Raw genomic sequence first — 21947 nt, 5'->3', positions numbered from 1 at the left:
GAACCACTCTGACCAATAGTTGCTTACTGCCAAAGTTAAATATAGTGACTACCAGCCATACTCGTTAGTAATGTGCAACAGGTGACAGTACAGCACAAAGAAATTTCATTACTGCATTTTTTAGCAAGTTAGAAAATACTTTTTTCAATATACTGGAAAACATTCTACAGAAGATCTATAAGCATTTTTTAAAATTTTCTTGTATGTGACAGCAAGTAGGCGCAAATCTACTCTGTTTTAAAGATAATAGTTCCCTGTGTCAGGAAGTCGTTTCTGAAAGTATTTGTATGGAGTGTAGCCATGTATGGAAGTGAAACACGGACGATAACCAGTTTGGACAAGAAGAGAATAGAAGCTTTCGAAATGTGGTGCTACAGAAGAATGCTGAAGATAAGGTGGGTAGATCACGTAACTAATGAGGAGGTATTGAATAGGATTGGGGAGAAGAGGAGTTTGTGGCACAACTTGACTAGAAGAAGGGATCGGTTGGTAGGACATGTTTTGAGGCATCAAGGGATCACAAATTTAGCATTGGAGGGCAGCGTGGAGGGTAAAAATCGTAGAGGGAGACCAAGAGATGAATACACTAAGCAGATTCAGAACGATGTAGGTTGCAGTAGGTACTGGGAGATGAAGAAGCTTGCACAGGATAGAGTAGAATGGAGAGCTGCATCAAACCAGTCTCAGGGCTGAAGACCACAACAACAACAGTTCCCTCTATGGAAGGACACCATACGGAAAAGTTCCTTGAAATTTTAGATCTAGTAGACAGGAAAGGTCGATATCCTTGTCTGCTTTAGAGCCAAACATGTAATTGTATCGTATGGAAGACTTAAACAGAATTCTTGTACTACGGTACTTGTCTTGTTTTTACTGTTGCGAATGACTATGAAAGGGTCAGAGAAGATGCAACTCGTTGACAGCGTATCGTCTATCATCTCAAAAATACCACCAAGGCTTCCGAAGAGATGCAGCCTCGAAGGACCAACATCAACACTCTCTCCATAGGATACAACCGAGATGCAATCAAATCAAATCACAGACGTTTCCAGTTAATGTGATGATCCGGAACTGTACATGATCAGATCTCCTCCCATTAGCGAGCATGTTCAGGTAAAGTAATTGTATTCCCATACAAGCAGTGGCACTGACGCCGCTCCTTATGTCTTCATTTAGTCTCTGTTGTCAGAAAAGACGATAACATACATCGCTACGTCTCACACAATATCAAATAACATTTCTTCAAATTTCATTGTAAACAATTGCAATAATGTAGAAAATGGCCAAAAAAATAATAAAGTCGGTTCTAGTAAAAAAAAAAAACATACGGCCACATACAATAGCGGCTGATACTAAGACACAGAAAAAAAATTTTGTCTTCCCGTGAAACTTTAACCGAATATTTCTCACAGTCTGATAGGTATCTGAAACCAAATTATGTGATCGTAGCAACATAACTGTTCGATGCGTATCGAGAAAATAAAACGTGCATTATTATGCGAGCAGCGCGGGACCGAACGCCGGCCACCAGGAATGCTGGTGCTCTACGCTGTGCTGCGTATCGACCAATTGGCCCGCATTCCTCAGATAGTCGATTGCTGCGCCGCCCCACCCCAGCTCCTGTGGTCGCTGCCCTCATCTGATTAGCGAAATTTAATTTCGCGCCGTGTCGGATAACACTGCGCCCGGTGGAAGCTACAGGCAATTCCTCTACACCATCAACGCGAATTACTATTACTGCTGCAAATCCGGCTAATGCATTTTGTTTTTACAACAGTTGCCCCTCACCATATATCGTGAGTGGCAACTTTTCCTTTTATAATATTGTCACATTTCATCCGGGATTTTCCATTGTTTGATTTTAATTTTACAAAACATACACTTGCGAGAGACGAGTGTCGCATTGAGGAAACTGTTAGGGAACACTTTCTTTTTCTCCCGTTATTATTATTTCGTTCCCTCGCTCATGCTAGGCGGGTATGGTTTGGTAGCAAAACACTGTCGAGCTTCAGTGGAAACCATTTATAAAATGCTGACTTACTGTCCACGGCTTCGTACGCATATACGGATGTCACTGGAGCAGCAAGAAGGACGCGGAAAAATGGACAGTTTTCTTAGGAGCAAGAAAGGAAGCGGCCCGAACAATAAGATGGACTAGAAGACAGAAGATGAAGCAGGAACTGAACGAGATTGAGACCAACTTCAGGAAAAACAACAGCGGACACTTTTTCGGGAAATTCAAAAAGAGTCTGATTGGATACAAGAGTAGAGAACTGTTTATAAGAGATAAGAAAGGGGAGCTGGCTGTCAGTGCGAAGGAGAACTGCCGGATTTTTGCAGAGCACTTTCACGACCTGCTGAACTGTGAACCACCTGAAGAACAGCTGGAACTGGGGACTGACAGAGAAAAGAGAGAGCCACGCCCTCCAACCATGGATGAAGCCGCACATGCCATAAACGATCTAAAGAATAATAAGGCAACTGGAGAAGATGGTATAGCAGCCGGGATGATAAAGTGGGGAGGCAACAAAGCAATAGAGAACATGACCAACATAATTCACCAGATATGGTGAAGTTGCCAGAAGGATGGAAGAATGCAATTTTAGTACCAATACATAAGAAGGGGGACAAGAGAGATGCAAACAACTACAGACGAATATCGCTGCTAGAGGTCGGATACAAGGTGCTGTCAAAACTCTTGCTCAAGAGAGTAGAAGAACAGGTAGAAAGTACAGTTGGCGACTACCAAGCGGGATTCAGGGAGGGAAGAGGTTGAATAGAACAGATATTTATCCTGAAGCAACTGATAGAACATAGGGTCTTAAAAAACAAAAAGACAGTAATAACCTTCGTGGGCTTCACAAAGGCATATGACTCCATCGTCAGACATACTCTTGTAAAGATACTGAAGAACAGAGGACTTGATGGAACTACACAAGGACTCATAAAAGAAATTCTGACAGAAACAAGAGCAAGGGTGAGATTCAGAGGAGCACTGTCAGAAGAATTTGAGATCAAGACTGGTGTTAAACAGGGAGATGGATTGTCACCATTGTTGTTCAATATAGCATTGGACGAAGTGATCAGGCAGTGGAGAGCAATAAACGAGGAAATGGGAATACCGAAGACCCATGTGGGGAACAAAAAGGACAACAGGGCTCAAGTGGACTGCCTAGCCTTTGTAGATGACATAGCAATGGTAAGTGAGACGGAAGAAGACGCAAAGACACAATTAGACAACTTAAGTAAGGTAGCCAGAAAGGTGGGACTGAGGATCGCTTATAACAAGACAAAGACATTAAATACCACTGCAGACTGGGAAGCACCGGAAGGCACTGTGCAAATGGTGGACAAATTTAAATACCTGGGAGAATTTATAACAGGAAGGAACAGGAGCAAGGAGGGAATAACAGAGAGGATAAAGAAGATGAGGTCAGCCTTCTGCATGACGAGAGAGATATACAATAAAAAGAATATACCCATAGAGGCAAAGATAAGCCATTACAAGGCAACGGTGAGGAATGCAGTATTATATGCTGATGAGACGATGACACTAGGAAGAAATGGGGCAGAACAACTAGAGAAAGAAGAGAGAAAAATACTGAGAAAAATACTAGGTTCCAAAAGAGGTGGAGAGAGGCGGATGCGACGATCTAGGGAAGAATTGTACCGGAACACGAGAACAATATCCGGGGAAATCAGACTCAAAAGGGCAAGGTTTGCTGGACATGTAGTTAGGATGAGTATGGACAGAATGACGAAGAGAGTGTGGGAAACGACAGGGAGGACAAGGGGAAAGACAGGAACCAAGTGGGTTGTTGAACTTCGGAAGGACTGGTTGGAATTGAGGATCAAGGTCGAAGGAAAGGAAAATTGGAGGAACAAATATACACCGACCAATGTGCCGGAGATCAATGGTTAAATGGTTCAAATGGCTCTGAGCACTATGGGACTTAACATCTATGGTCATCAGTCCCCTAGAGCTTAGAACTACTTAAACCTAACTAACCTAAGGACATCACACAACACCCAGTCATCACGAGGCAGAGAAAATCCCTGACGCCGCCGGGAATCGAACCCGGGAACCCGGGCGTGGGAAGCGAGAACGCTACCGCACGACCACGAGCTGCGGACCGGAGATCAATGACAGAGAGGAATACAGGAAAAGATTAGAGTGTCACCAGTGGAGCCGACAGGAGAAACGGAAACTGAAGATCTCGGAAGAAGAGCGGGAGAGAAGAAGAGAAAGAATGAAGAGGTTCTGGAAGAAGAAGAGGAAAATGCAGTCCGCGAAGGGGCTACCCGTGGCCCTACAGAGGCCGTAACGCAAGAAGAAGAAGAAGAAGAAGACGTATGTCACGTCGTACCTCAGATTCGCCATCCCGTGTTGTGACGGCTCGTTCCCTCATTCCTTGTTAGCGACTTTAAAGTCAGTCTTCAGATTCAGCTGCTCGCATTTTGTTGACACGCTCCTGTTTAGCCTGACGTCGATGACGTCGTTGATTATCGCTATAATTTCTTCGCAGTAGTTTCGCTTTCTTCTTTTCCGTTGACTCAGACCGAAGACGTTTTCTTTTCAGCCATATTGTCGTTTCGTGAAAAATGACTGTCGCTGGCGTCTGTCTTCTTCTCCCCTGTTTTACTCCATGCGAATCCGAGAAGGAAGTTATATGTATTTGCTTTATTTAGCCGTGGGATATAATCTTTGGCCTTGAAACACGCTGACAAAATTATTGGCCCACTACAGTGCTCATTTTCGCGTCTTGCTCGACGCCTTGAACAACAGAAATAGGAGACATATTGCGCTTCACACTTTTAAAGTATTCTAACCGAAATAAACACGGGAAATAAATACCAACAGGAAGTTTTCAAACATTTTCACAAATCACTTCTCCTCATCCACACACCCACCACTGGGGCTAGTAGGAGTACCTTGTCCCCACAGTGTCATACAAATAATGAGATATGTATATGCCATATTTTGTTGAAACTGTTCTTTGCATTCCTGAGGTATACTTTTTTGTCGCATCTTTTCACCGCCATCTTCAGCCATATGTGTCTTACGCTCGCAGTAATTTTTGCAGGTAGGAAGTGATATATGAGCCAAATTTGGTAGCAATTGCTACATGTGATACGTTGATATGTCACTACCTCTGCCCCCCCCCCCCACCCCACCCCGCGGGATGAATCATCGCCGGTTGTTACAAATGAGCCTAGCGACCCCGAAAACTATGGATATGGAATCGATACTATTATCGATCGTTATCCAATAACTCTACATGTGACGGCACTTGACTCCCATCCCTACCCCTAGGAGTGTAAGGAGTATATCATCTGCACAGTATTTTTATACACATGCTTTGTCGTGTATGTATAACATTTGGTTGAAATTGTCCTAGACGTTCCTGAGTTATACTTCTGTGCCACCTCCATTTCGCCCCCACCCTTGCTCCTGTAGGAGGTAGGTGGTTGTTACTGCCACAGTATTTCTATCCAGATAGTAAGTTATATGTGTACGAAGTTTACCTGAAATCGATTCAGTGAAACAGAAAGAGACTTGGAACGTACAAACATACAAAGATTTTTTACAAATATATGGTTACACATAGAGTTCCTAAGAAATTATGAAAATAAATTATGTACGTGTTTTTAAAATTATTAAAGGGGGCGTTGGTAAACTGTACATTTTAAGTAGAATGTGGTTGTCAATTTTTTTAAAAAAATATAGTTAATTGGCGATAGCCCTTATAAAAATTGAGGCTTTCAACTGATATTTGTTTGTGTGTGTGTATGTGTGTGTGTGTGTGTGTGTGTGTGTGTGTGTGTGTGTGTGTGTGTGTATTGGGGGCGGGTGAAGAGGAGCCCTGACAGGGGGAGAAAAAGGAGTGTGCTGTTAAAGCTGCAAGGGAGGGTAAATCTCTGAACGAATTTCATCATCTGGTAGCGAGAGGCACTTGAAGTTTCGATGGGACAGGACATGGAGAACGTGTAGATGTAAAGTTGGTGGGATATGTTAGTACAAGCGCGGGAGATACAAGGATTAATAATTAGGGATGAACCGATAGGGTAGTTGGTGTCCAGTTTGGGAGAAGTGTAGGAAATGCGAAGGTATCAAGAGTGGCGGAGGACATGGGAGAAATAGAAGCTTGTACAGGATTCTAGTAGGGCATGGCAGATGATAACGGAAGGCAAGGTAGAATGATGGCATTGGAGGTTTCTAAAATGCTATTTCGATATCAGTTTTTGATAGAGAATTTTGTCCTGAGATCCTACATAACTTTTATTTTTAGGAGAAACGCTAATTCTGCGATGGATTTGGGCAATAAGTTACGAATGTAGGTACTGAAATATTATAAATTAAAGGGAAAAGGCGCGACCTTTTAACATTGTAAAGTAACTAGTGTGCCGAATGTAACTCTAGCCACAGCGACAGAGAGCAGCACCTCTGCGTCATAGAACGACGAGAATTTGAATGCGAAATTTTGAAAACATAAACATTTGTTCTCAGTGAACATGTAATATTTTGCGAAAGTAAAAGGGTAAATCTCTGAACGAATTTCATCATCTGGTAGCGAGAGGCACTTGAAGTTTCGATGGGACAGGACATGGAGAACGTGTAGATGTAAAGTTGGTGGGATATGTTAGTACAAGCGCGGGAGATACAAGGATTAATAATTAGGGATGAACCGATAGGGTAGTTGGTGTCCAGTTTGGGAGAAGTGTAGGAAATGCGAAGGTATCAAGAGTGGCGGAGGACATGGGAGAAATAGAAGCTTGTACAGGATTCTAGTAGGGCATGGCAGATGATAACGGAAGGCAAGGTAGAATGATGGCATTGGAGGTTTCTAAAATGCTATTTCGATATCAGTTTTTGATAGAGAATTTTGTCCTGAGATCCTACATAACTTTTATTTTTAGGAGAAACGCTAATTCTGCGATGGATTTGGGCAATAAGTTACGAATGTAGGTACTGAAATATTATAAATTAAAGGGAAAAGGCGCGACCTTTTAACATTGTAAAGAAACTAGTGTGCCGAATGTAACTCTAGCCACAGCGACAGAGAGCAGCACCTCTGCGTCATAGAACGACGAGAATTTGAATGCGAAATTTTGAAAACATAAACATTTGTTCTCAGTGAACATGTAATATTTTGCGAAAGTAAAAGGGTAAATCTCTGAACGAATTTCATCATCTGGTAGCGAGAGGCACTTGAAGTTTCGATGGGACAGGACATGGAGAACGTGTAGATGTAAAGTTGGTGGGATATGTTAGTACAAGCGCGGGAGATACAAGGATTAATAATTAGGGATGAACCGATAGGGTAGTTGGTGTCCAGTTTGGGAGAAGTGTAGGAAATGCGAAGGTATCAAGAGTGGCGGAACAGTGAAACTGTGACCTGTAGAACAATTGCAACAATCTATTGTATAACAATTTATCGTATATTTGCATTTTGGCTTCTTTCTGTTTTCACTTCGGTCTCAGAAACTTATGGCGAAGATGAATGTGCGCAAACATGTAAAATAGTATGAAATTTTCACTCTACAGCGGAGTGTGCGCTGATATGAAACTTCCTGGCAGATTAAAACTGTGTGCCGGACCAAGAATCGAACTCGGGACCTTTGCCTTTCGCGGGCAACTGCTACCCTGTAGCTCAGTTGGTAGAGCAGTTGCCTGCGAAAGGCAAAGGTCCCGAGTTCGAGTCTCGGTCCGGCACACAGTTTTAATCTGCCAGGAAGTTTCATGTAAAATAGTGTCTTACGAAGACAAAAGAAAAAAATTCTTCAGAAAAGACAGTTGATAATATTAAATATCCTGTAAGTCAATAATTTTGAGTATAAAGTAATAAATTTGTATATCTCAATTTTGTGCAACTGTTCAACTTTTGTAGTCCTGTCTTCCTCAGTTGCGTGTAATATTACGGTATATTGATAATTTTTACTTATGGACAATATTTTACGCGTTTCGCCTTTATTTTCTGCAAGGCATCATCAGTGGCCTGGAATATGTACATATGTTAGCTATTTAATTTACATTTTTGTCACAGTGCCTATAGGTTATAAACAGTTCTGGTGGTTGGTATTTCCTATTAAGTAGTAATGTTTTGAACTGTACTTGCAGGTTGCGTGGACAATTTCTTACATATTACGCTCCTGTTGCATTTTTGGTGTTGTTCTTCTTCTTATGAATGCCAATTTGCGGTTTTTTTTCCCATATTCCATACGGTCCATAAGTAAAAATTGTCAATAAACCGTAATATTGTGCAACTGTGTTTTTGTTTTGTATAACTAAGAATAAATGATGGGCTTGTATTCACGAACTTTAATAAAAGTAATGAACGTGCTTTTTTTTTTTTACAACAGTAATACATTAATTCATTTTCGTTATTCAAGTTAAAGGGAATCCACACTCAACATTTTATGAACACACACACACACACGTATGAATAATCTTGTAGTGACCAACCAACAGCCATGAAGCGGGAGATTTGAAAGTGATCAGATCTTCGAACTTTTTTTTACATCCAAACGGTACGTTTGCAGGCACAGATTCCTTACCAAAACGTTATTCACCAAGTCCTCTCTACAACTATGAGCCTATAGTAGGAATTGTGAAACACCCTGTACACAGGCGCGCACGTGACGTCTCCCCCCCCCCCCCCCTCCAACGTTGCGTCCTCCGCAGCTCACTGCGTTAGGCAACCGAATCGTAACTGTGATGGGGACACTATGTTGTTACTGAAATACACGCTACAGGCATTCCAAAACTGTAAATAACACGTATTAAACCAAATAATTTGACTGTTGTAAACTATTTTCGAAATTAATCGTTGCAAGTAAACCAAAGATATGGACGATCTGTAACCAGTATTGTTGGAACAAGATGCCCCTTTCAGTCAGTGACATTCAGTGGTGTTGTGTGGGTGGAAGGATTGCAACTTTGATAACGTGCTCAACACATTTCCTGATTTACTGGATGCGAACTGAGTGGACAGCCCTACAATGGACGTCTGGTGGAGAGATGGGCACAGTGGAATGCTGCCGAACAATGCATATGTAAGTATAAAGATTCACAATATTGTCAGTTGTACCCTTTGATTACTTCCAAATTTGTGGCATCTTAGTTTCTAGTAATTTAGCGTTCACCTAGGTAGAATATTGCAATGACTATCAGCCCGTTCAACTTGTCTCATTTTAAAATGCAATGCGCCATGGAGTTATGGGGCGCATTTTCATATTCTGGCAGGTTACAGAAACGAATAGTTGGGTAACTACTTCATTTGCAAATTAGCTACTCACAGATTCATTTTCTTCTATGATATTATCGTAAGATTTTCTTTTTCAGAATTACACGTTAATTTACTAAAGTACATTGCATGCACTTTTTCTTGACTTATGTGTTCTAATTCTGAATTTATAGTAGTCGTAGAACTTGTGGGCCGTGTGTTTGATCTGGGTGCTATAACCGTAGTGATCACTTAATAATGAGCAAGTAACAGTGCAATAGCCATTGTTGAATCCCGCGTTTCATTATGCTGTCTTGTGTTCAGTGTTTTTTGTTGTACTGTTACTGGGTTTTACGTTTTGAGATAAAATGTGCGCCTTGGCTTGCTTCGACCGATTCCTGCTTACGGCTCAGAAAATCGGCCAAGTGTAATATGTATGAGATTGTGCGCTCACACAATCGGCGTAAATAACTGCATATATATTTCTTAAAAAAATTAAATATCTATATGAAAAGATTTTATTAATAGAATTACGTTGTATAAGTTATTAATTAGAAAGGGACTTCAGTCATTCACGATCTTCAAGTTAATGCTATAAACAGTGGTATAATAGCCTGTGAAGTTTTCATTCATTCATTTCATTGTTGCCCTTATGGACAGTGTTTGAACTCGAAAATCACATGATGACACAATTTTCACTTCTTTCCTCTCTTCCTCTTCTCTTCCCAAAATCTCTTCATCCTTTGGCTGTGCTCCTGTTTCCTTTGCTCTGTCCATAATGTTCCTGTCTTCTTTCTCTCCTTTACAATAAATTTTGCACTCCTAACTTTGTTTCTGAAGTATTTCCTGTCTCCTATCATTTGCCTGTTGATCCCTATCTGCCTTAAGTCTTCGTCTATTTCATGATACCAATTTGTTTTCTTTCTTGAGCTGTTTACTACATCAAAAATTTTCTTTGTTCAAATGGTTCAAATGGCTCTGAGCACTATGCGACTCAACTGCTGAGGTCATCAGTCGCCTAGAACTTAGAACTAATTAAACCTAACTAACCTAAGGACATCACACACATCCATGCCCGAAGCAGGATTCGAACCTGCGACCGTAGCGGTCACGCGGTTCCAGACTGAAGCGCCTTTAATCGCACGGCCACACCGGCTGGCAATTTTCTTTGTATGTCGGTTGTTGTCCATTCTCTGTATGTGCCCATAGAAAGTTAATCTGCGTTTTCTGATCGCGTCTGTTAGTCTGTCAGTGTGCTGGTACAGCTCTTTGGTAGGTCGCTTCATCCATATGCCATCTCTGTGAATTGGTCCAAATATTTTTCTGAGAATTTTGCGTTCTATTTTTTTCTGTGTCTATGATGCCTGATGCTCCAATTGTGGTTGTTTCTGACGCGTACAATGCTTCTGGTAATACAACTGTTTTGTAGTGCCTAAGTTTGGCCTGCCTCCGCTAATAAAATCTGAAGACTGGACAAAAACTTCAGAAAATAAGTGTAACAGTCGAAAAATGAGAGAGGTGAAAGGTCTGTTGATGATACAACATAAACTACATTGGCGTGTCAAACAGTTCGTTTGTAACACATAATGTGTTCCAAGACATCTTTCAATTTCTGCAGTTACTTTGCGAAGTTATTCGGCACTAAGCTATTGCAGTATCTGGCAGCTGTTATTCAATATAGCCTGTGAAGTATTTTCTCTAGATCACGAACCTCTAGACAGCTTCGTTTGGCGGTGGGGAAATTGACATGCAGATAAATTTAAGAACCATATTATCTCTGTAACTTAAAAAAATCAGCTTGGCGTAGAAATTAAAAGCCACAGATGTGATTTGTGAACAACTGCTTGTACACTGGAAACCCAAATTTCTAAGTCCTGTTCCATTTATAGTTACAGACATTGATATTGTAGACGGTGAAATCTTTTTATAATGTGAGTGGTGGTAACCGTTTTCCACCTCAGAACAAACTTTCCACCGCTTCACATAATATGGGGCATCTGCCATATCGCTTCTGTATTATGAGCGCCCCACCACGCCACATCCGGTACTGCTTACCATGTTAAGTGTTAGAAACCAACTCGGTGAGTGGATTCTTCGGTGGTTGTGTAGTACAATAATTTCATATTTAGGAATGTGAAGACCTACGTTGAACGAGCGCTTGTCTTCGTTTTTCCCGTTAACGGATTTTCAGTTACACAAGGCCTTCAGCAAAAACCATTTCCGCTAATAAAATCTGAAGACTGGACAAAAACTTCAGAAAATAAGTGTAACAGTCGAAAAATGAGAGAGGTGAAAGGTCTGTTGATGATACAACATAAACTACATTGGCGTGTAAAACTTCGTTTGTAACACATAATGTGTTCCAAGACATCTTTCAATTTCTGCAGTTACTTTGCGAAGTTATTCGGCACTAAGCTATTGCAGTATCTGGCAGCAATTATTCGAGGTTTTAGTACTGCAGTATCTGACAGTAAGAGCCAACTGTTGTCTTTAGACCAGAAATGGGTTAAGAGCAAAAATAAATAGAGTGATCTGTCATTGCTTTCATCTGTAATTTTTATTGATATTAATCATAATAGTAAATAGAATCACAAGTAATAATATCTTGTTGCGGTTAATGGTATGTGCCTTATCAGTTAGTTCAAATGGCTCTGAGCACTATGGGACTTAACTTCTATGGTCATCAGTCCCCTAGAACTTAGAACTACTTAAACCTAACTAACCTAAGGACATCACACACATCAATGCCCGAGGCAGGATTCGAACCTGCGACCGTAGCGGTCACGCGGTTCCAGACTGAAGCGCCTAGAACCGCACGGCCAACGGCCGGCTTAACAGTTAGTCTTCTTTCCTGGACGTTGACGATTTGTTTTCATGGAGAGTATAATTCCTCATTTATTTTCTCACAGCCATCGATAGTAGCCGCCCCGTTCACAGTGACTTTAGGCAGTAGTGTTTTGTAATTTTTAGCTACAGCATTACAGTTTCGACTATACACATTCATTTAAGTGATTGTGCCTTACGTGTTTTATCTCTGCGTTCATAAGAACACAGATGATTGTTTCATATGCTGTCGGCATTGCTTTGTTTACTTACAGTAAACAACAGAGCAAAAATGATTGGGTGCAGTAACTATCAATTAATAGACAAAACTGTATTCCACCGTCACAGAGCTCTGTATTAATGCGTAATGGATCAAAGTAATAATTCGTTATTCAGAGATAACATCTATACTTGCCTCTCGTGGCGATGAAAGCAGGGGATAAGGATCGCGCGGAATGTGAAATTAGCGGCGTTACAAAGACGCGGCGACAAACTCCCTGTCGAGCTGATGCCGAAGACGCGCAAAGAACAAGACTGTCTTTGATCACACGCCGTGAATTTTAGCAGAGACGAAAAAGTAAGGATTAACAAGAAAACGCCACGTCTCCACCGTAAGCTAGCCCCTGCTGGGCGAATTCCACGACGGTGCGGAACAACATGGCTAATGAATAATGCAAGCCAGTGGAAATCAGATTCATATTTATTAATCCCAGTTACGCGCCAAGCAGACAGGCATTTTAAAAAAATTTCCAAGTATGCTAATTACAGCAGAAAGTTGATTTACAAACTTTTCAGATGACACCGAATCTGTCAAAAAAGAACTGCCAAGTAACTTTTTGTCATTGGTTTTCCCCTATAAAGTAGTGAATAAATAGTGGTAAAAATTCTCACATTTGGTCGGGTGAACAATGCTTCGAAACACGCCATGTGTGTTTTCCGTGAATTATCTCACAATCAGATCACTGCCGAGACAGTTTCTTACACAATGAGAGCGTCTTCCCATTTTCTACCCGCAGTGATTTTTAAGTCTAAACGTCTTCCGTTTCTGATGACATCTGTTCATGAGGCGTAAATGATCTGACAGAAGTCCCTTGAAATCTGTAACCTTATACTGAATGAGATAGGCTATACCGCCCTCGACAGAAACCCTTCATAATGAACTAAACCCACTCAGAGTTTGCTTACCGAATAATAGTCTCAAAAGTAAAGAACATCATGTTTTTAATTTTTTTATTTTCCGGCGTTTAATGATTTTCACCTCTTTTAGGGTATTTAGGCGGGTGGCGCCATCCATATGCTATATTTCCATCTGGACGACACCAATCGATGGAATGCCGAGAATGATCACAATAATAGAAACCTGCGCTTACAAATTTTATCGATGTGGATGTAAGTGCCCGCTTGTTCCCCACACAATATCTACATCTACGTTTATACTCGCAAACGATCAACACTGCATGGGAGAGGGTACTTCACACTCTCCAAGTTGTTATCGCTTCTTCCCCTTCCATTCACGTATGGATTAAGGGAACTATAATTCGTTAAACGCCCTTCTGTGTGCTGTTGTTAGTTCAGTTTTGTCTTCGCAATCTCCGCGCAGGTGATACCGGGGGTTGTAGTGTTCTACTAGATTCATCAATTATAGATGATGAAACTTTGTAAGCAGGCATTCCGGGATAGTGTGCGTCTGTCTTTACGAGTGTGCCATATCATAGTTTGCTCAGCCTACTCACAAACTTTCGAGAGTTGTAAACAGAACTTGGAGGTACTTGGAATTGCTGAACTTCTTAAACGGTTGTGGACGGTGTGTGCCGGACGGAGTAATAGTAAGCCGCATGCATCGTATTTGTTTCCCCAAGGAGGGAAACCATTTTCTGCCTCGCTCACGCAGTGTAGCCGCAACTACTCGCCCACTTCTCAAAGGAAACTCGCCATCCAGTGTTCACTGCATAATAAGCTGGCATAGTTTAGTAGCGATTCGAAGCAAGTGGTAACAGCAGCAACCGCTGATCCGAGATACATTTGAACTGCACCGTACGTAGTTGTGGAAGATATTTACTACAATTTCATTTTCTTGTGCGCTAAATGTTTATGGTATTTGCAGGTATCAAAGATTTCTTCCGATCTTTGAGCAACGTAGTTGGCAACCTTGACGTATTCATTTCAGTATGTGGGCGCTTTCCTTTTGGCAAAAGGATCTGTAAAATGTAATAGCTTAAACCTAGAGTCAAGAGCAGTTGACAGCGCCATAACAGAGGTATATTTCAGTTTCTCGAGCCGCAAACTCATTTTATTTTGCAGTTCATTTCTCAATCTGATAACGTTGGGATCTCCTGGTGAACCATTTTCAAAAGCATCATTTAGGTAACTTGTCAGCGATAACGCTTTGCTGATAGTCACTTAAGAATCCCCTGGAATCTCTTGGGTTACTCTTTCGTAGCATTTTAATAGTTCGAGCATCCATTTGAGAGTGTTTTGCTCAGAGGCAATTATCACAAAGGGAACTTCAGGCTGGATGGGCACTATTTCACTTAGAATGGAACGTAACTGGAGAACGTCTGGGACATGTAGTAACAGGAATTACTCCGTACCCTGACATAGAGAATCATTTTCTTCGTGTTGATCGATTATTTTCAAACATTGCTTGTTATATTCATTCATCTTATAAGTGAAACTGGTACCATCTACTGAACTAGCTACACGAAGAAACAGGGCATTAGCTATAATAGCTGAAGTGTCCCTATTAGTTGAAGTAGTCTGCAGGATTTACAATAGGTGCCGGTTTTTAATAACGATACATCGACACAAAAATCTATGCTGTCAGTGTATATGTATCTTTTGTATCCCTAGAGCATGTAACTTATCGCGGCAGTTAACGTTTTTCCGAACAGCTCTATAACCCAAGTTCTAAAATAGCATAGGGGAAAAACATAATGGAAGTACAATATGGCGTTCCAACAACGGTTCCTAGAGTGCTACAGCACAAAATGTTGTTCCGTCGTTGAAGATGACAGTGGGCGGATATTGAACGCTATAGATCTAGTAGAATAACTTTGTGACTGACAGCTGTCAGGGGTGGGGAGGGGGGGGGATGCAGAGTCGTCGTAATCTGTGTCGCCTGACACGACTGTACCTACAAAACAGGTAACACAGCAGATATGCGATGCCTGAGAAAGAGCCACGACACTACACTCGGATTAATAGAACTTAAATCATAAAGTTATTTTAATCGGAGTATAGCGACCCAGCTTCTTCTGACTTATACCGATTCATAAATATAGCGAGCCCAGTGCTAAGGGTAGTCCAGCTTGCAGGAAATATTTGACAAACGAACACCGTCCACTTCTGATTAGTCACTATAGCGTCGCAAACAAGACAATTGGCATAAAAGTATAGTTGCGACGATTTACGAAAACTCTATACTACACGTTACGTAATATACAATACGCAGTAGCTTTTTTTCGCACATTTTTTAAATTTGTCTTTCGGTACGATCCCATCCATACAGCCATCTCAACAGTGGAATGCCACGAGAGTAAGGATAGCCCAACACGCAGTCCCCGAGCGGAAGAAAATCTCCGACGCGGCCAGGAATCGAAGACGGGCCCCTTCGGTTGGGAAACTGCAAAGCTGACCGCGCAGCTTCCGAAGCGGATAGTTCCGCACCTTGAACGTAAAGGTTTCCATTCACTTACATTGCAGACTATATAAAAACAGGGTGTATACGACCCGGGAGATCCGGGAGAAAACCGGGAATTTTTTAGAATTTTGGGAATTATTCATTGTTTTAGTTTTCAGTAAACTTTTTGTAATTTTCACTGGTAAGAACCTATACTCTAACAAAGGATGTTACTGTATCCCGCTACTGCAGTATAATACTTCAACAATAAAACGTAAACGAGAGAAAAAAAAAACTAAAATAACTTAAGTTGCAAAGGAAATGCGCAGTATGCAACAACGACACACAGTGCTCATGAAAGCGTCTGCCAACAGCAAAACGTGTCAAAGGCTTTAGGAAGACTATACAATGCTTCATAACAACAAATTGCCTACGATGGGCGTGAAGTCACAACTGTTTACATTAGAGTCGTTCTAGCAGTTACAAGCGGTCTCATGCGCATGCGCAGTTGAGTTGCATTTGAGCAGTAGATACTCCCGCCTGGCTACAGGAATGTGGCTGTTGGCTATGCAAGCAGTCGCAGCTAGTTGCTACTGGGAAAAGGGGGGCCAAATTCATATTCTTGAGGAAAAGAAACTTGTTTCACAAAGCACCCAGCATCCAGCGCACATTTGTCTATCGGTTATTCGTATGATTTTGAAACGCTTCCCTGTTACTTTTTGAACATTTTTGAACACATTTTAAGTTGATTTCTGAATGGATCATAAGCTGATTTTAGCAAGCGTGCATAGTGTACGTGATGTTTCTGTCAGGGGAATCCTCGTCGCATCTAGAAATAAAGTTTCCGCGGACAAAAGGGGACGGGGCTATATGAGCTGATCGGAGTAAAGCCGAACGGATGAATGCCAATCGCTGTCTGATTATATGGTTGATTGGGTTTGCGAATGATCAGCATTGTTATAATTACTAGTGAAATCCATAAATTCAGACTACCAGTGTGGAAAGAAACGACTGACACGAATAACAGGTGAGAAAGATTACGTATTATCTTCTCGGTGTATCCAAGAAAACGAAATTTTGGCAGAAAATTTTAGTCCAGGTGGCTACACTAGTAATGTACAGTCCCTGGCTAGCACCCGCTTAAGTTCTATTCTGGAAGTAACGCGGAAAACGTGTTGTGCGAACATTTAATAACGCCTAACCGGAAAATAATCGCGGGATAACTAAACTTGTGATTCTGGCAGGGTTAGTGAAATTATCAGCGAACAAATTTTGACAATGGCAGGAATAGCTGCAGAACTGGTGATGACAAGATTGTTTGTTAGAATGAGGGAGGAAAAGAAACGGGGACATCACACAAATTATGGAAGAATACGACGATTCCAAATTGATATAAAAATTTCTTAATACTACTTTTCGATCTCATGCTTGAGAAGCTGGTGTGTATGAATGAAATGTGAAACTATTTTCTAACATAAAGCTTTTTGCTTGTACTAGGCCTAATAGGAATTTGATATTGGCACCGTGAATTATATTCTGACGTGTTATAAAAATGACCACTTGTGCCAAAACAGTCTCGTTTATTTGGTGTGTCTTACAAAAGTGCTCCAATATTAGAGACGCCTATTTTGTTTTTTTTTTCTAGCAGACAGTGACAAAATAGACGTAATCAGATCGAGAGACCACATAAGTCTTGGATGTTATTTGTGTTAACAGCTTTTCCTGTATTAGGTAACGACATTTCGATTTTTCATGTAGCGAAACGTTTGACGAGCTTTAATAAGGTAATAGTTTCTTTCGCAGAAAGGAAAGCACGCTGTGTAAAGCTGTAGCAAGATTAGATAGAAAAAATGCTAGGAGCTAAGGATTGAAGAAATGTGTACTTTCTTGCTTGTCTCTTTTCGTTATTGGTTTTATGTATCCTATATTTAATTTTATGTCACACAAAACAGCAAGTTATCAGCTAATAGGCAATAAAGAATGCAAATTTTCGTAAAAGTTCCTGTTCTCCCGATTACAAATAATCCCGTCCGCTATTAACTGCGACATTTTTTTATTTTATTTATTTATTTATTTATTTATTTTTTAAGAGGGGCAGGCTGTCAAACCGGCCGACTGGGAGCAGGACAGGCACCACAGGACGTTTCAATTTCCACTGTCCTAAATATAGTTTGATGGCATCCATTACAAAATATACACGTTTCAATTCCATATAGCGAAATAAGGTGACGTGCGATAGAAGAATGCTTTATGAAGAGGCGTGGCACTGCACTTTAGCACACTTAAGACCAAATAACTTACCTTTCATTTCATCGAACACACATGTTTTATGTTTTAGACTTTTTAGAAAGATGTGCGCTACAAGATGAACATATTTTTGAAAATTCGATTTTTTTTAGTATTGACCCGGTTCGCAAATGTCGTAGATCCGGGGCTGATGCGCAGAGCAGTCTGAGCTATAGTGGGTAGTCTCCACGTGACCCGTGTTTACATTTAGTGATTTTGCTGTTTCCCCTGCGTTTACTCTCACGTCAAATGAAAACAAAACGGATATCTGTGGCCGGGAGCTATCAAGTGAATTAAAACACATTCACATAACTACGAAAGGCTGAAATATGTCATTAGTTTCAGATTTTATTTTATTTCCACCTTTCTGACAGCCAAGCATTAGTCGCCTTGCAGAACAATGAAGTTATTTTTCTCTGTTTGCTAAAGAAATTTGTCTTTTGTTAACCTTTTCCGCAGAGGCAGTCAATATATTTGAAATGAAATGTTTAATTCCACAGTACTGGCTAGTTTCAACTGTTCGCTGCATTCCAAGTGCACGTTTTCATTTTCTAGCACGTATGGCATTATGCGATAATAAAGAACCAAACATGATATATTACAGTACTGGTGGTCCAAGAAAATTTACATCCTGAAAACCACACTGAAAAGCTTCATATCAGGTCGGGGTCTACTTCATTGGGAATCTGGACATATTAATGTGCCCTTTAAGTATGCACTTCAAACGTACACATTTTAATATGGTTCACGAAATTCCGATGCCCTTGCAGTATCCTCTGATGTCTTGTTTCTTTTATGACATAATGTATGATCTTTCAATGTTTTGCAGGTCCGTACATACGGGCTTCCTACGTCATGGTAGCTGCGCAGGCGCGGTGTCGCCTGTTATCTGCGCTCTCTGGCAACTGCTGAAACGAACCTATTTCTAACGGGTCGCGGGAAAATATTGCGAATAGTGGTTTGAAAAGCGTTACTTTCAAAGTAAATATCCTTTTACGTCAGTTGAGCTATGTGCAAGAATGTACCATGAATTTATTAAATCACAGAGCGTTTGACTCTCATTTAAAAATCAACTCTTTGATGACGAGCCATTTAGAAGAATTTCAAACCCTGAAGATCAGACATTTATGTCATTATTAAAAATTTTACTGGCACATTTGTGTGATATATCTTAAAGTGTAACACGCGCAAAAAAGATCAACGGTACATGCGAAAGCTTAGCTTCTCTTGCAGCTTGAGACCAATATTATATGTGAAAGCTTTGCTTTTCTTGTAGCAACACTATGTATATTAATTTAAACTATTAACTTTCCCTGTTTGTGTGTTCGTGCTGCGTGACAGTGACATTGCTGTTGGCTGACTACATCACATGTCCTATGCTCTGAATATCCGCTGTCATCAGCTGGTGAGATCACGTGACATGAGTCTCGATTTCAATGATTCGGAAAGTAACATGCGGTGTTTGGTGGAATTCCAATGTATGCTTTCGTAATATGAAAATACGCAGCGTACATGTTGCTGCACATCAAAGATATTTCCAAAACGTGTCTTTTTCCCTGAGTGTCGTCTTCTAAAGTGCCGGGAAAAACCATAACCATTCAAAGGATTGATAAGGGGAAATATGCTGTCACCTGGGAGAAAGTGTATTTTTAACCGGGAAAAATCCGGGAATTTTTTTCCTTGTCCACGTGTACACTCTGAAAAAGAAATATTCGTTTATTACAGGTTGAAACGCATTACTAATGTAGCAAACTACATCTACATATATACTCCGCTAGCGACCCTGTGTGACGGAGGGTACAATTCGCGCCAAAGTCATATTTCCCCCTCTCTGTCCCACTCGCGGATCGCACGAGAGAAAAACGACTGTCTGAACACCTCAGTGCGAGCTCTAATTTCCCTTATCTTTGAATGGTGACCATTGCGCAATATGAAAGTTGGTGGTAATAATATATGCTCTACATCCTCGGCGAAGGTCGGATTTCGGAATTTAGTGAGCAGCCCCTTCCGTTTAGAGCGTCGTCTATCTGCAAGTGTGTCCAACTTCAGACTTTCTATGAGATTTGTAACGCTCTCGCGATGGGTAAATGTACCAGTCGCGAATCTTGCTGCTCTTCTTTGGACCTTCTCAGTCTCTTGAATGAGACCCAACTGGTAAGGGTCCCATACTGACGAACAATACTCTAAGACTGGAGGAACTAACGTATTGTAGGCAATTTTCTTTGTTGAAGGACTGCATCGCTTCAGGATTCTACCAATAAACCGCAATCTAGACTTTGCCTTGCCTGTTACTTGTATAATCTGATCATTCGATTTGAGATCGTTTCGAGTAGTGACACCCAGATATTTGACGGATGTTACCGCTTCCAAAGACTGGGCATTTATTTTGAACTCGTACATTGGAACACGTGAGGCAATACTGACCCTATGACTTATCTTAGAAGAAAGATTAAAGAAAGGGAAACCTACGTTTCTAGCATTTGTAGACTTAGAGAAAGCTTTTGACAATGTTGACTGGAATACTCTCTTTCAAATTCTAAAGGTGGCAGGGGTAAAATACAGGGAGCGAAAGGCTACTTACAATTTGTACGGAAACCAGATGGCAGTTATAAGGGTCGAGGGACATGAAAGGGAAGCAGTGGTTGGGAAGGGAGTGAGACAGGGTTGTAGCCTCTCCCCGATGCTATTCAATCTGTATATTGAGCAAGCAGTAAAGGAAACAAAGGAAAAGTTCGGAGTAGGTATTAAAATCCATGGAGAAGAAGTAAAACCTTTGAGGTTCACCGATGACATTGTAATTCTGTCAGAGACAGCAAAGGACCTGAAGAACAGTTGAGTGGAATGGACAGTGTCTTGAAAGGAGGATGTAAGATGAACACCAATAAAAGCAAAACGATAATAATGGAATGTATTCGAATTAAATCAGGTGATGCTGCTGGAATTAGATTAGGAAATGAGACACTTAAAGTAGTAAAGGAGATTTGCTATTTGAGGAGCGAAATAACTGATGATAGTCGAAGTAGAAAGGATATAAAATGTAGACTCGCAATGGCAAGGAAAGCGTTTCTGAAGAAGAGAAATTTGTTAACATCGAGTATTGATTTAAGTGTCAGAAAGTCCTTTCTGAAAGTATTTGTATGGAGTGTAGCCATGTATGGAAGTGAAACATGGACGATAAATAGTTTAGACAATAAGAGAATAGAAGCTTTCGAAATGTGGTGCTACAGAAGAATGCTGAAGATTAGATGGGTAGATCACATAACTAATGAGGAGGTATTGAACAGAATTGGGGAGAAGAGGAGTTTGTGTCACACCCTGATTAGATGAAGGGATCGTTTGGTAGGACATGTTCTGAGGTTTAAGGGATCACCAATTTGGTAGTGGAGGGCAGAGGTGACAGATGTTTCTGAATGGTCAGCACGCAAGTGTGGCCATGAAGGAGCCCCGTTTAATATTTACTAAAACTGCGAGTGTAGGCTTCAGCTCAGAGCGGCATTTCTCCTACAGCGCTTTGAGCGAGCCCTCACGACTGCCGCTCTCCCCATTCTTCTACAAGCGACTGCGCATCTAGCGGCCACGGCAAATTGCGCGCACTATAAGCAGGTTCGAATCCTGCTAGTGGAAAATTTTCACTGCCGGTATTTGGCAGGCAAGCGGAGAAGAGGTGACTCCTTAACACCACTCTTTGCGCCAATGCTCAGGATTAAATTGCAAACCTCTCCTCTGTCTCTCATGAAGTGATTGCATGTGACACTGTTGATGGTGATCTTTCCTTCATATGGGGACGTTAAGCTCCGTGTCCCCTTGGTGCTCGGTGGATTTCACCCTCTCCTTCCCTTCATTTATCACAATACAAATCCAATACTGCATCGTGTAAGCGATTATCAAGGTCGTCTGCCCCGACACAGATACAAAGGTTGAACAAAAGCATTGAAACACCACGAGAATGCGTGTTTGAGCATAAATGCAGATGTCAGGCGGGTTGCGCTGTTGTA

The sequence above is a fragment of the Schistocerca nitens genome, chromosome 5 (genome assembly GCF_023898315.1).
Source record: "Schistocerca nitens isolate TAMUIC-IGC-003100 chromosome 5, iqSchNite1.1, whole genome shotgun sequence".
Lineage (NCBI taxonomy): Eukaryota > Metazoa > Arthropoda > Insecta > Orthoptera > Acrididae > Schistocerca > Schistocerca nitens.
Note: the sequence above shows the minus strand (reverse complement) of the source record.